This window comes from Apium graveolens, chromosome 5 (genome assembly GCF_009905375.1).
Source record: "Apium graveolens cultivar Ventura chromosome 5, ASM990537v1, whole genome shotgun sequence".
NCBI lineage: Eukaryota > Viridiplantae > Streptophyta > Magnoliopsida > Apiales > Apiaceae > Apium > Apium graveolens.
The window spans coordinates 290,811,541-290,824,458 of NC_133651.1; the positions used below are offsets into that span (position 1 = coordinate 290,811,541).

The window sequence follows — 12,918 nt, forward strand, 5'->3', positions numbered from 1 at the left end:
GATAATAGGCATAATAGCCTGAATACTCTAATTATCAACGTTGGAATTGTTAGCAGCCAGAGATGAGTCAATGGCATCTACTATTACCTGATGAGAAGAATCAACCCTCAACTCAGAATCATGAGAAGCAGTACTGCTTGAAGGATCGGCAGAAATCTGTATGTGCTGAGAAGTTTATTTATTAAAAAAGATTCCGCTCCGTCTGATTGTCCGCAGTATTGTTTGGAAGAGAATATGTATTATCAAAAGGATGATTGGACGGTGTTGCCCGTTGGCCTGTAGACTTGACGTGGGGGAGCTTTTCCTCTTTGTGACCTTGTGCAGATTTTTTCCTAGAGGCATTCGAGTTAGGAGCTGACGGCTGCTGGTTGGACTTCTCTTTGTTGGCTGCATCAGTTGCACTGGAGGTTTTCGAATGAAGTTTGCGGTTTTACTTTGCATGATCTTGTTTGGAACAAGACGTACAATACCTTAAGTCCTTCTCATAGACGATTTTATGCCATCTTCCTTCGTTTTGTCCCATGCCTAACCAGACCCTATTAGTATAGTAGGGTTTTCTTGAGAAGATCCACCTCAACGCATACTCTTGTGACACCGGGTCGAGAAAGCCTGGGGGCCGGACCCTCGATTAACAGCACTTCGCCTACTACGTTAGCAATATATCTAAGGTAGTAGTATTGAAAAAAACAGATCGGAAGATTCGGAAACCGAATCCACATAGGAACGATTGAAGGTTCAGCCCCCGATTTGAAGTCCGCAGACCATTTAACGAATCTGAAGAGATAATCTTTGATGCACGTTGCATCTTTCAACCAAAGCTTAATGTAATCCTCTGTAAATGTTGGAATATAGATCTCACGATTAGTAAAAAATTTTTACATTTTTGCCATGCAAATAAAAAATTTATTGTACTTTTTGTTTTGTTTACCGTTTTTATATAAAATAAAAACTCGAAGGAAAGATCAGAGAGCTTCCCATTCCGGAAATGCCAGAAAGCCTCCAGGGAGAAGAGGAATTTGATACTTCTGTCTCCCCTTCCAGTCATCAAGGAAGAACTCGAACAAGAGCTCAAAGGCATTCTTCTTTTTGTTGGTTCATAGTCCACACGGGGTTCTGGTCTTGTTTGTTACTTTATGTTCCGGAGTCAATTGATCCCTCGATCAAGTCCTAACTATAAATCTCTTAAGAGAAGAAGAGAAATCATTTTGATTCGAGGCGAAACCCTTCTCCGCCGTTACGGAGTTCTTCTGCTCTAATCTCCGAAATCGAAGGTCAGCTGACCGAGGAGTTAGTATTGATTCATGCAAAGATGCTCCTCTAAAGCTGGAATAAGGGATTGTCCACCTCACCGCCCCGAAGAGCAGTGGCTCTGTTGTTTTGCATGCCTACAGAGAGAGACTCAAAAAGTACCGACGCTCAATCGAAAGAAAGAGCAATCTACTAGATTCTTAACTCATGCCCCAGGAATCCCTAGACACAGGGGATACGAGCGAATCTTTTACTGGAGGAAAAGCTGGGGAAAAGCATAGAGCGTGCGGGCTCAGCTCTCGCCCTCCTCCCATCCGCGAAGCTGAGGCGGGAGAAAAAGCGTAACTCCCCGGTGTCATAGGTTACCCTTCTATCTTCTTCCCCCGTGACGCTCCCAAACCAATCGCTACCCTTTTCTTGCTTTCTTGTTGTCTTGACTTGTTATAGAACGGCTTTCTATCAGGTATAGTTGGTAGGATGAAGTGGGATGAAGCGTTAGTGGATATAGATATAGCAAGTGTGCCGGGGATGCGGCTCGGGCGTAGTGGGTGTGGACGCCTAGCATGAAACAGCCTTCTCTGGTAGCGGCACTATACCTTAGTATCTCTCTAGCTTCCAGTCTATATAAAACGTAGTTAGCAGAGGTAAGTCTGTCTGACGTTCCCTCGCGTCAAGGGCTATACTTTTGCATCGGCTCTCTCGTTAGGTAATTCCGAGGCGAAAGCAGCTCTCTCGGAAGTAAGTTTTCCCCGCCATCTTAGTGGGACTAGTCTAAGAAACTTTCACTTGAACTGCCAAGACTCGGTTTTTTGTGGTAACGCCCTTCTATAATTACGTTTAACGCCCCTTTATGACTCGGCGCCTCGGGTCGGTAGCCGGGCTCCGGGACATTACTACCACGGCTACTATCGACCCGAGCCCAAAGAAAGAATGAACGGACTAAAGCGAGGAGTTCATTGGCCGTACATAGTTAAGGAGGATGGGGGTCAACCTCTTTCATGACCCATGGCCGGTGTGTCACTTGGTTAGCATTTCTAGAAAAAAAGGAGTAGGGTTTGTTGGGAAAGAGACAGGGGAGTTGGCTGTAATTGATACACCTTTTTCGGAGGGACGATATGGATTTCTTCGAGACGGGTTAACCACTTTTAAACCGTGAGAGGGAGGTCATTCAGAACCCGCTGGCTCCAGAACGGGGGGCCAGCACCGACGGAAGTAGCCCACCCCGCTACCGATCAAAAAAAAGAGCGTGCGGCACTTCGAAGGGACATTCAAACTTTGATTCGTGAGCAACTTCACGAACATTGTGAAAAAGGGAAAGGACGGCTGCCCGTGCACTTTCCGGAAATGACAGAAATATACTCAAGTGCCGCGAGGGCGATAATGTCTTACGATCTGGAGATCCCCGCGGAGACGGATACGGAAACCCCCCGCGGATGAGCGGAGAATCTAAGGGGGGACCCTAATCTCCTAAGGCCACTAATTAGGGAATACCGGTAAAATGAGCCCGTCTGCCGCTTTGTTTCATAACAGAGCCATTTTTCCCGGCTGGCATAGAAGTATCTTGCGCGGGCGAAGGAGATGCGTTTCTGGTACTGGTGGTATTGGACAAGCTCTAAGGGAATAATCTCTTTATTATTTCTGCCTTTCTTTCCCATGACGACTAGGAACGAGCAAATCAAAAATTTCACTTCGAATTTCGGACCTCAACATCCTGCTGCTCATGGTGTTTCACGATTAGTATTGGAAATGAACGGAGAAGTGGTGGAACGTGCGGAACCACATATTGGATCACTCCAGTGCGGCACGAAGCCGCTGATGCCGAGTCGGCTCCTATGCCGCTAGCTATGCCCTGCTTGGTCCCCCGGCACGGTGGAGGTTCCGTAGCGCGTCATGAGCACCAGGCTAAGGGGCGGTTGAGCAACTCAAGCAAACCACCCTACCTTACTACAACATAGGGACAGAAGGGAGAAGGTTGTGAAGGTGGCCCCGTTATCCACATCTCCGGTCGGACGAATGGAGGGCCGACCGACCCGGGTTTTCACGAGCGTTGGCGGGTTCTGGAGTGCCTGTCAAGGGGCGCTAGCGCATACCCCGGGGTGATCATCACCACCTGCACCTCACATCTCGGCACAGTGGAACGTGTAACCCGCCTGCTGTTCCATTCAATTACATTTGTTCCTGTAATCCATAGCCTAACAGAACGCAGCAGCGAGGGACAACCCGCCTATACAGCCAGCGGGGAGGACGGCACTACTGGCAAAGGCCGTCTGGCGAAAACGCCGCAGGCGCGAAGCGTGGTAGGCCCGCGCCGGGGGAGCATAGGGAGGAAAGGGGGCCCGGATGGTGGAAGCGCCAGGGGAGGCCGGGTCATTTGACGAAAATGGAGGGCTTTTCCCTATTAGAGAAGGCCCTATGGAGTAAAGGGAAGTGCATGAATTCTTGGAAAAATAGGGGGCAAGCCTCTATAAAATAAAAAAATGTAAGACAAATTCTATGAATAGAGTCAACGGTACGACAGACAGCGCTGCCTACACGCGAATTAGTTTCCGAGATCGAGCAGTCTCAATTTCACTACAGGATTTGCGAATGAATGCTGGACTGGGCCACCTCGAATGGCGTGAGCCGCATGCGGGGAGACCCGCACGTACGGTTTTTAGGGGGATCTGGTCGAAAGACCGGCCGGCGCCCACCCGACTAGAGGGACTGAGAAATTAATAGAGTACAAAACTTATCTTCAAGCTTTACCTTATTCTGATCGTTTAGAGGGCGATCGCGGGGTCACTGAATGAAGTCCTCCGTTTCTTTCGGAGGTGCTGACCCGCAGTGAGGCAGAGATGACTAAGTGACATATAGAATATGGCGATGACAACAGCATGTCGTAGAAGGAGATAACAAGTGGAGCCAACGACCCACTAAGACTAATGTATCTACAACTACATCCCCGAGCGGCAGTCAAAGGGGAAGCGGCTGGGCGAGCAAAAAGTAGGCTGAAGTCACACTTTTGGCTTGCTACAGGCTGGGCTCGGGGACTGCAGTCAGCCGCTTCCCCTGTAGTCGGCAGCTCGTTCTTGACAGATCCGATCGGGTGTTCATAATCTGGAGTAAAAGGATTCGAACCTTTGCATGCCGGTACCAAAAACCGATGCCTTACCACTTGGCTATACTCCATACGGCCTGTTTTGGACGGCAGAATGGGGAGAGGGGGAAGGGAGAAGCAGGGCTCGAAGAAGAAGTCGAGCCGCGCAAAAGGGCGCGAGGATATAGCAAGTAAGCAGCAAGGTTCTCCCTTTAGGACCGACTACAACAAGCTCGCGGCTCTAATAGAAACAAAGGGTAAGCTCTCTGCTCTATTTACTTGCAATGCTACGCGGCTCCGCGTCCACCGAAAGTAGGTAACCTTCGTCACCGTCAGCGTTTGGTACTCTCTCGATAGCTTCAATAGTTCACTGAAGCCTTTGGTGTAATGAACCGCAAGCCCTTCAGAAAGAAAGACATAATAAGAAAGGGTTGGTTAAGAACTATTGACTGTAAACCATAGCAGTTACAGTCACTCAATGGGGATGTTCGCTTTGGAATGAAGATGGATGAACAGGCACTTGAGCCTGGAACTGATGAAATTCGGGAAAAAGATAGAACCGGTCACTATACTGGGGGGGCGAGACATGACCGCGACTTAAGATTCAAGTACCGTTGAAAAGACTAAAGGAACGGGGGAATGACTACCTGTAATAAAGCACAGGCTAATACGAGCCGACCAGAAGAAGCAAGGCTTAGATTACCAGATCCTGGACACAATCTTCCTAGAAATGGAGAGCCCAAGACTTATTTACAAGCCCTTTTTTTTTTACTTTTTTTTTCATCAATACTGGCCCAGTCGAGGCTCGTCCATGCCCAATCCCAATGGAAACCCCTTGGATTTGCCCCTCCCTAGCTCTAGAATCCACCCTCCCCAGTCCCTGAAAGCCCTCCCGGTGGCCTAGCCCTCTTTCTCAACTCGAGTCTTAAGTTCAGCGGCTTTCATCGTTGACGAACACCTGCGCTAATAAGACAAAGAAATGGGGAGTCTATGCCTTGAATGAATCAGTAACAACGGATTAGTGGAATGACAAGAGACGGATAGGGGGGCCTATCAATCATTGGTGGACCTTCCCTTGAACCAGTCGCGGAGCTCTCAACTGAGTTGTTTAGGTTCTTGAATTCCATCTCTAGTTGGGGGTTTCGGTTCGAAGGTTCTAAAATGTGGTGCGGGTTCATCTCTCTCGACCTGTTCAGGTTCAAGGGGGGGCTGATCGAGGAACCCAGGCTTTAGATCTCTTCTCTATGGCGGGAGATTTCTTTCATATCCAGAGTGTGTTGGGAAGGCAGAGAAGACGGATTGGGTCGAGAGGCGATGCTTATGCCTCTTCTTTATCGATAGGATTCCCATCATTTGCAGTCTCCGGTGAAGGAGACAAGGGCGAGGCACCGAACATGTTCTATCCTCAACCTCCATCCGTCATTAGTCATCTAAATTCGCCTTTCCTATTCACCAGTACACTGCGCGCTACAACTAGCAGCCCCTTTACTAGTAAGGGAAAACGCTAGCGCGCTAGCTAGCTACTTACACTTAGAAGTTATAGCCCCTACTTCTTCATTTATGGGGTATTTGAAGAAGCCTGCTGAAAAACAGAAGCGCGCAACGGCTGATGAAAAGCCGGCAGCTTGTTAGGAGTAGGTTTTGGCTTGCCCCCCTTTCTATGTTATTAGTAAGATAGGTTTGGAACCCTATACAATACAAGGGGCTTATGCACTCCACTCGTTACCACTAAACGACGAAGCCGGGAGCGGAAGAAGGGACTTGAACCCTCAACCTCAGCCTTGGCAAGGCTATGCTCTACCATTAAGCTATTTCCGCCAGCTACGGTAGTGGCGAAGCACTACTGAGCAATTCACGTATCACTTGATACGGACGACGCCTGTTTTTCCGCCGGACCAAAGTCTTGACCTCCGATCGAGCTACGAACACGAGCGAGTAGGTAGGCGGCTAGGGGGGGCTGCCTTTTCAATAAATCTCCGACCGCTCAGTGCCGCTATTGGTGCGAGTTGTAAGGAGTCTTGGTCTCGGGGGCGCCATTTCATTCTCGTAACGGGAATGAGTGCACCGCAAGACCGGACAAGTTGCTCCCTCGCCTCGCAGCGGCGGCATTTGTCTTTTAAGTGAAGTCATTTCCTCATACAGCTCCTCTTATTCTACGAGAATCCAAACCGCAGCTCCACGAGTCTACTCGGAACCGGCCGATTCCTGAGCCATTCGTTCTCCCCTCCATGCGGCGCCTGTGGAACGAGGGACCATCCCCCGAACAACAAAAGACTTTTTCGCTTATTTCGGCAATATGATGATGTATTCCCCCCAGAAAGCATACAGCAATTCTTTGCTGTTGCTGTGAAAACAGGAAGAATTCAAAACGTATGTCGGAATTGGATCCGGATCCTTTTTGGACCGAGCAAAGGGAGCGACTCATTGGCGAATCTATAATACAACCAAAAAACGGTTGGGAATAAAAAATGGAAACGCTGGAAAGTCAATTCAATGAATTGATAGCATCCTTAGCAATTCATGCGAAGATTGGTCGTTGGGGATCTCTAGAAAGCCCGTTTTATGAGATTTCTGAGGATCAGCACGGATGCTTTATTTATCACCAGGTAAAGATGAATACTATATGGTAGCGGCGGGAAATCCTTTGGCCTTGAATCAGGGTCTTCAGGAAGAACAGGTTGTTCCAGTTCGATATCGTCAAGAATTAAAAGTGGAGTCAGATAGAATCTTAGGCATACGGTTACCGACCCGAGCTGAACCATTTAGGTTCATTACAGCTGGGCACTACTGGGCGCTGCTTCCTCAATTCAAAATCCGACTTCACTATGAAAGACGAATAATTTCTTATAGAACATCATGTATACGATATTTGAAGTAAATTCGTTTTCATTGCTTTCATTGCAACTGAAATTATGATCACCTCAACTCCTCGACGCTTTCTTTCTTCGACGTGAGGCGCTCTCCCTTTACTAGAAAGCAAGTAATGAATAAAAACAGGAGTAGGTTGTAATAAGAACGGGATTGATTGCACGCACCGGATCACCTTTACTTTCAAGTTCTGCTTCGGGGAGACTTTTGTTCAAATGCCATAATAAATCGAACAAAGCCATATCTATAATCAGGGATCGGAATGTAAGTACTTGTAACAATAGTCACCTCCTTCCACAGGTCGAGATAGGGCTCTCTGAGATAGGCTACCATCAAAAGAGCGCAGAACTCAGCTAAAACATTAACGAGAACATAGACTATAACACAAAACTCACTTAGCGAGAGAACATCTGCTTTCTTTCTTGGAATCATGAGTTTGCAATCGAGAGGGAGCTTGCAAAGCTGCTCAATCATAGAGAGGCAAGAAGGGGGAATGGAATAAAGTAGGCTATAGTGACGCTAGGGCCTAGTCGGCTTCAACCATCAAAGCAATTTCGACTCTATTCTATTAGCCATAGGCGTAGGAATGGCGTGCTGAGAGAAGACCCTACTTACTAATTCTTTATGCATGGATGCAGGAAGAGCTAACTGCTTTCTTTGGGATCAGCGCTTAGGGTACAATCTATTTCTTAGAATTCGAACAACCGAGTTTCTTAATAAAGAGAAATTGGGGACATAGTCAACCTCCTACTATAAGAGCGATTCCCTGGGACCGGAAAGGGAAAGATTCAATCTTGAAAGACTGAGCCCCCGGCTAGCAAGATCGGGAGGTTTAGTGTCCTCTTAAGAAGGAATACCCCACTTCTGGGGTCAGCTTCGATCACGAGGAGAGAAGAGCGGACCATTGAAAGTCTCAATTCCTATCCGCCTAAGGCAATTTCAAATCCAACGATTTATTTACCTACGAATCTGCTATTACGCAACTCAACCCTTCTCTGCTGTTGGATGCGCAAAACAACCTATTCCCCTTTCCGACGACTCGGTGGCCTTTGACACGTTACACCTGGTTGCACGTAATCTTGACTTTCGCCTTTCACTCGTGCAGTTGGACTGACTAGTGACTTTGAACCTTGAGACCGAGCCCTTACTCTCACCTTTCGGTTCATTGCAAGGAAAGGCTAAAAAAAAAAGGCAGCTTGAAATGCCAGCCAGCCTCCACTCTTTGCCGATGCTCATTTTATAGAGTGACGCCGGACAATTAGATCTTGCCTCATCGCCTGAAGAAGCCTGCGGTACGGGATCAAGAAACTAACCCGACGGATTCATACTCTTTTTATCTTTTCCGATCCTTGGTGGTGAACCCTCCTCTGGGTCCGCCCGTACCAGCTAACTCGCTTTCCTCCTAAAGAATTGAAGGGTCAAAAGAAAAGGGCCTACCTGTGCATTTTGCTGACTCTCTATTGACTGCCCCCTAACCCCTAAAAAGAAGAAAATTGTCCAGTCCTGGCGAGGAATAGGCCTCTATCCAGATGAGAGATTGAAGAAGAAAGCGATGTGTGCCCCGCCTTTCCTCGAAAGGTGGTCGCAACGGGCTTTCATGAATCTCATTTGCAAAGTAGAGCCCATTAAAGTGAATAAAGTGAAAGTAAAGGTGCGGAGCCTAAAGAAGTGGGTAGGGGTCAAATTTCCTCTAAACGAGAGTCAGCCGAAGATGAGAGCATTCGTTCATCCTTCAGTTCAAAGCGCCAACAGGATTGGCTACGACAAACGTAAACCATTTCTGACTTCCAAACAAAGTTTGAACGTTCTCTAATAAAATCCCAAGTCTACCCGAAGACTTTTTGGTGGAGTTTTAAATTGTCGGCCTGAAGGACGAGAGTTGGGGAGGAGTACTGCTGCTTAGGCCTACCACCTTCATGCAAGCATTTGAGCTTGCGCAATTAAAGGAGGAGAATAGCCAATGACCGAGCTTGAGATGGAAATAAAGAGAATATTTGAAAGAAATAGATTCTTCCTTTTATCTCCGCAGAAGGCCGGATTGATGCAACTTATCAATCCTTGTGGGAGCAACTACGGTAGCCCCTATGCGATGGCTTTAATACGCCCTCCCTCTTATAAGTTATAAGGATAAATGCCCATACTATTGAACTGTAGCCCCCTTTACGAGATGAACTCAACAGAGAAGAGGGGAGGAAACTAAATAAATAGCGTAGATAAGGAAGTGGCTATTCTTTTTCATTACTCCGCTGCGCTCGAATAAGCTCTTTGCGCAAGAAAGGGATATGAGATAGATACCATCAATCGGTAAAAAAAAATAGAGTCACTTACTGGTACCCCTGTCACTCTTGTGAAGATGCTTAAATCAAGGCCTTTCTAAAAAAGAAAGAGGTCTGATGTGTCACTAGCCGAGTTAGAGGGCTAACCTTCAATAGACTCTTTCTGCAAGGAAATTACAGAATTTCTTTCTAATTCTAATAAGGAAAATGCATCGAATGCTCTTGTTACAGAATAGGCAGCTGTGAGGGGGGTTAGGATTGGACAAGAAGGGCTTTGCGCCTTAGACGGTCTTGTCTTTATCTTTGTGCGAATCCAGTGCCGGTGTCGAAGGTTTAGCCCAGCCCGGTGAATCAAGCAATTGAATCAGGAAGCGCTGCTAGAAGAGAATACTACATTGCCGCTGCAAGTGCTTGAGAATGAGTTCACGCTCTTCTTGTTACAGTAAGTGCTGCAATTGAATCAGCTCTTGATGCAATAGGAGTTCTTGGTGTAACCGCAGCTGAGTAAATATCAGCCGTGGTTGAATCACTAAGCTGTGGTAGTGCTGGAGTACTCCTATCCGCTGCTGGTGGTAAAAGAAAGAAGACAGAACAGCTATTTCATCAGCTCTGGGACTTGAAGGCAGAGAAGAAGACGGAAAAACAGAAGGGGATATTGGTTTTATAAACTCAAAGGAGGACGGGCATGACAGAGTTTGGCAAGATCCGTCGTTCTAGTAAAACAAATGTAATCATGAAAAAGTGTGTAGTTCAACATGCCTTATAAAACATTAAAGTGTTTTAAGTGTGCAAAAATGTGTCTTTACCAGGTAGTGAAAGTGATGGAAAAACGAATAAGGTCTCGTATGTTGATAGAACCAATATGATGAAATCACCATTGTTATATAACGTACTATCCCCCTCTTTCTATGGTAGCACCAGTATGTTTAGTAGTCTTATGACTAGCATTAAAAGCTCTCCACATATGATGCCAATAAAGAAGGAAGTCCAAAGCCCCTTAGTGGGAAGACCGGGTTTGCTAGATGATAGGTTGAACAAACTGGGTATAACATATCGCTTTTTTCCTCTCCATCGAGATTCATTCATTCTAGAAGAATTGAGGTTACCAAAATCATTGTCGTCTTTGACGTAATTGTTTCAATCTCTAGGTCAATCATCTTATAGATGCCCCTTATCAAGGGACTCCTTGTTACCATATAGCAACTCTGGTCTAGGTTTGCGTAGCATATCGAACAATCAATTTTCAACAAGATCATTGTTGGAGATATTCACTTATCACAAAGGTATGTATGGTCATTTCAGAATTCTTGTCTGCTTAGGCGTAGGTGTTACAATTTGGTATACGTTTACGCCTGGTCTTGAACACGTGGCTCCAGCTAGCATGTTAAGGTCTATAGATGATTATAACACCTTTCTGAACATGGATCGTTGTAATTCTTCATTCAAGAGAATGGGATTCGTTCAAGGCAGCCGCATTTGAGGGCATTCTTCCACTAATAGCAATGAGTGAAATAAGCTTATATGGAATCGGCAGGTATGTGTCACGCACGATAGTTCGATTGGGAAGGTACCTGAGGTTAGCCAAATCACTATCTTCTTTTCTTGAATGAATAGATCAGGGTATTTGACTAAGTAAGGAAGTAGCACCGGCGGCAGTTAACTAATAGGGCTTTTCCCTCTTTATAGGGCTTACCTCTTTGTTCCTTTGAGAGTCATCAGAGAATGGGAGGTACTAATACCGGAACTCGTGTCTTATGCTTCTTGTTTTCCTATACTAAGGTGTCCTCTCTTACCTGGCTTATTAGCTCCCAAGACTTCACTGCAGGTCTAGCTCATTTTTATGTAAATGAGCATTGATCCCCTACTGTGACATATGATGGTGTACCTAGACTTGGTGGTGAGCTACCTTCTTTCATACTGTCAGTGAGGGTAAACATACTGGATTAAGAGATCCAAGGAAATAGAGCGACTTTCCATAACAACAATACCGCACTATCGCATTATATACGCCATTTAGCGACAAAGCCTTTGCTCTAATGCCTCGTTACGTATATCGCTAGCGATAGGTTTTACATCTCGCCTAGCCTCATCTCTTGAGCCTAGTGGGCGCTGCACAAGTAACCGCCGTTCTCTTATCCGCTTGAATAGAGAGAATATCCCAGCTAGAATAGAAAGATATATAGGATAGACTAGGGAATGATTGGCCTTAGCGATTCTTAGCTATGAACAACTCCTTCTTCCTCCCCTAGACCTATTGAAGTTGCCTACCCTTTATGACTTTATGATAAGGCTCACTCGCTACCCTAAGCCCTACAGTTCCTTCGCTTACCGCCTAATCTTAATCTATTGCCCTGCCTCCAAGAGAATCAATGGCACCAACCGATTCAATGGCAGCTAGTTCCAGGGAAGCTGCTTCAATGGAAGTTGGATTGCCCTCCTTTGAGTGTGAGTTCAATTGGATGAATCTGTCAAGTAAAGGTCAACGTACGTAGCAGCAAGCATGGTGCATTGCCTATTTCTCGCTCGGGAGCCAAAACAAAACGAACACGCCTGCTACCTACTGTACTGGACCCTCGACCAGGCATTCTACCTTTGTCGAATCGGAACCAATACCACTGCGCTCGAACAGTTGAGCGGCCGCCGGCCAGCAACTTCCGTGCACAGATATAGATTCATTCTTCATACCTGGTCCAGCCTCACAACCCTTCGCGGGTTGGTAAGAAGTCAGTCTTGTTTGGTAAGACGGAATTAGGCAAAGAAAAAAGAGTGCTCGGCCGGAACAACGGCCAACAAAGACCGTAATTACATAGATAACTGCTCCTCACCTTCTCCGTCTTTAAGGCGAACCGTATGGCGGCTGGAAAGAAAGACGACCTCGCCTTCTCGTAGATGGTGTCAGTGAGAGCCATTTTAGTATCCCCCGTTGACCTTCTTTTGTAGATAGAATCTTCAATGAGTGGAAACAAGCAACCTTACGTTTTCTTCGCTTGCTCTGCAGTACGAGCCTCATACAGAGCCGCGCCCCTTTCATATGATGAGAAGAAGAGGGGCTGAAGGCGGCTTTGCTATCTAAGCGAAGGGGCCGCCCTCTTTTCCGCACCAATCCTTATTTACTACTACATATTTTTTGGGGTGTATAGCTCAGTTGGTAGAGCATTGGGCTTTTAACCTAATGGTCGCAGGTTCAAGTCCTGCTATACCCAAACCTACCTTACTATACTATGAGTAAGGATGCGTAGTAGCGTTCAAAGATCGCTCTTTGGCCTTTCCTTTAGACGCGCTTCGGCGGCGGATAGCAGCATGGGCAAAGCACTCTGCTGCGGCGAGCAGCCGGTTCTTATTGCATTCATCAAGATAGTCTTTCTCGCTCCTGAACTCTGCGGCGAGTTCAGCCACCACCCCCGGGCCTGAGCTCTGCTCGAGCGTAGTCAGCCAGCTTCGTGACTTTGC

At 46.7% G+C, this 12,918-nt stretch overlaps 2 non-coding genes across 2 annotated transcripts; one reads left to right on the top strand and one right to left on the bottom strand.

The window, feature by feature from the left end:
- Window positions 1-6,070: 6,070 nt before the first annotated feature.
- Window positions 6,071-6,142, bottom strand: TRNAG-GCC (transfer RNA glycine (anticodon GCC)). The gene has a single exon. It is a non-coding gene; the product is annotated as a tRNA-Gly (tRNA).
- Window positions 6,143-12,598: 6,456 nt separating this feature from the next.
- Window positions 12,599-12,671, top strand: TRNAK-UUU (transfer RNA lysine (anticodon UUU)). The gene has a single exon. It is a non-coding gene; the product is annotated as a tRNA-Lys (tRNA).
- The last annotated feature ends 247 nt before the right edge of the window (window positions 12,672-12,918 follow it).